This window comes from Cupressus sempervirens, chromosome 6 (assembly GCF_028749045.1).
Source record: "Cupressus sempervirens isolate cs-2001-9-10 chromosome 6, ASM2874904v1, whole genome shotgun sequence".
In the NCBI taxonomy this organism is placed as follows: Eukaryota; Viridiplantae; Streptophyta; class Pinopsida; order Cupressales; family Cupressaceae; genus Cupressus; species Cupressus sempervirens.
Genome location: NC_143123.1, coordinates 385,849,397 through 385,852,662, shown reverse-complemented (window position 1 = coordinate 385,852,662; position 3,266 = coordinate 385,849,397).

The window sequence follows — 3,266 nt, the reverse complement described above, 5'->3', positions numbered from 1 at the left end:
TTTAGGATGTGGAAGCTGGCACATGGACATGGTGATGTTGAAGATTAGGAGGAAGAAGAATTGCTTGACCAATCAGTAGATGATTAGTGTTGTCTTTTTAATGCTTTCAAGATGTTTGATATATATTTTTTAAAATTTAATTCCTAGGTCTACATACCCTTATGTTTGTTTTTATAACTACTTTTAACTATCCGAGAATTAATTTTTCAAGGAGATTCTTAGATAGCTTTCTATTTAAGTTTGAAACTTAGTAGGGCTTAGGGTTGGTAGTTTTTTATGGTTATCATACTATGACCATTTTTTCTAAGTTTTATAGCTATGCAAATCTTTTAATTTTCCAACATTGTATCTGAATAGTATTGTTCTTTTGGAAAGGAAAATGTTTGAATGTTTGAAGATGTTATGGTTTGAATTTTCTTGTTATTGATTTAGTATTGAATCATTGAAATTCCTTTGATGCTGGATAATCCTTTTTATGTTAGATAATTATTAGTTTTGAATGTTCTTCAAGAAGTAATTGATAGAGAAGTTGTGTGTTCTCTCTATTGTATGTGTTCTTGTTTATTTAATTATTGGTTGCCACTTTATCCTTCTATATAAGAATAGATGGGAAGCCTTAATACTTTCTAGTTAAAATTAGATCTCATTTAGAAGGTGGTTTTGATTGAATATATAATAAGGAAGTTGAACCTTACCAAAATTCAAAGAGGAATTGAAGGAGTTGAGATTCCTCAATTGTTGGGAAATTTCATTTGTCTTGTGAATTTGGGCATAGAAGTTTTCATTCATTTCTTTTTATTAAAAGACATATCTATTCACCAACAAATTTTTGGCGAATCTAATGGGGAGTTGATTGGAGAAGACCTAAAATTTCACTATTTAAAAAGTTGATACTATGATTTAATATGGTACTCCCACATTATGATATATTTCCTATCCTTCAACCCAATCATGGGTTTAATGACACCCAAGAAGATATCATATCTGATTTGAATGCAGTAGCTTGGAGAGAAAGGACAAACAATCAACAATACTTACAAGTAGCTAGAACCTTGGAAAGAGAGGAGGAAATTAGCAAACAATTGAGAGCAGTCTCTGTGATTTAAGAAGATTCTATAGTTGATAGATTAGTGGATAGATTAGCTTAAGGGCCAATGAGAAATTGAATAAGAAAGCCAAGAAAGCTAGTTGAAAAGAGATTCACAAGAGCAGATAAAGAGAGAGGTTTTACTAATGATGACTTTAAAGCTTTAAGGTTGATTGACTTTAAACCTAATCATATTCAAAAAAGAAAGAAAAAAGTATGGTCAATTAGTAGGTCTACATCTCCACCACCAACATAAGCTTCCTGGGTTCTACAAGCTCTTGATATCCCTAGTATTATTGTCTCCTCTATTTTAAATATCCAATCTCTGAATATCATCCTTCCGGTTATGGATTTCTGGGGCCAACAAAATGGACCTCTCCAACTTGGAGCGAACCTTGGAACCATGCCTAAAGGCACTCAAAATTTCTTACCCAAATTCAATGGAGATGCTAAAATTCTAGCCGAAGATCATTTAAGCTTTTTCAAGGCAGCTTGCTAAACTGTAGATGCCCCTACTAAAGATGTCATTTTTTGACTCTTTGTCCAAATGTTCATTGATATTGTTGCCATTTGTTTAACCACCTTCCTCATGCCTCTATAACTAGTTGGGATACCATGACTCATGCTTTTGAAGCACATTTCAAAACCCCTATTGATGGAAACTCTCTTCTTATCCAATTGTCTTAGTTTAAGAAAGAAATGCATGAGCCTATGAGAGAATTCGTGGCTAAATATAACAAACTTTTAGAAAGAATTCCAATAGTTTCAAGAACCAACATTAAAAATTGGAATGGATTCTTCGTAGGAACAATGTCCCCTAACATCTTTTTTCATATGAGAAGGAATGTGTAAGTCAATTTGGCTACTACCCAAAAATTAGCCATTGAATTAGAAGATGACTTGATAATCACAAGAAAATGGAGAAGGGATGTTCAAACTTTGAATCCTCAGAACTCTACAAGTATAAATCATGTAGTCTAGAGGTTAGTTAATGATGTTATCACCATGAAAAGACAACAAGTTAGAGCTGGTATTTATCCAAACCAATTTCTAGATAGACCCAGATAGAACACATTCTCTACGTAGCAAGGAAGCGATGTTTATTAGCTACCTGGTCCATAAAATAAATTGCAAATTGGAGCCCCTCCTAGTAAAGATTAATGTGTTATTTTCATCTTACCATGGATATGATGGTGAAACATGTACAAATTGGTTGATGCATTTGTAGATGAAAGAGACCAAAGGTCGACATGGAATTGTTACTGAAGTAGAAATAGATCCTCCTAAAACAAGTACCTCACATGCATTCTTTCTAGAATAAGAGTCTAATTTAGATCAAAGTGGAGATGTTCTATTAACTTCAAATAATCTTTCATGTTCTATATTAACAAGAGGTCAAAGGACATCCAAATTTACTCTTGGGATAGGCTCGAGTTCACAAGGTACAAAAATGAAAGATTCATCTCAGCCTATCAAAGACCCTTCCAAAGGTACTAAAAAATTTTCCCCTAGAAAAAGTTTTGTAAATTCAAGTTCTTATGCTTCCTTTGATATAGTTCAGTTTTGTAAATCTTCTATTGTTACTATATCTACTATTGATTACTTAAAATCAAATCCTAAGAAATTAGATAGACTAGTGGAGTTTATCAAAGGTGAACCATGTTATAATTCACAACTCACTGGAGAAACCTCTAATTCTATCGAGACACCTATTCCAAGAAATGAACATACCCCAAGACAAACTATAGATCTTGAGAGTCTGATGATCCTTGAGACAAACAATCAAGATAGAAAACCCAATCCTTTTTATGTTTCTCTATTGCCCAATGGAAGGAAACTCAATAATTGCATTATTGACTTAGGTGCATCTGATGATATAATGCTTTCTTCTATTGCCAAGGCCCTAGGTCTAACTCTTACCAAGAATTATGGGAAATTCTACTCTATGGATGGTAAACGAGTACCTTTGATAGGCCAGGTGAAGGATGCACGAGTAGTCTTAGTGGTATACCCAAATAAAAGACTAAAACTAACTATCTTGGTAATCGAGATACTAGTGAGTTATGGGATGTTACATAGTCAAATTTTTTACAGAGATATGGGTGGTGAAATAAAGATTGATTATTCTAAAGCAATTGTTCTTGTTGATAGCAAGAAAGTCTATTTGACTCCTAAAGAG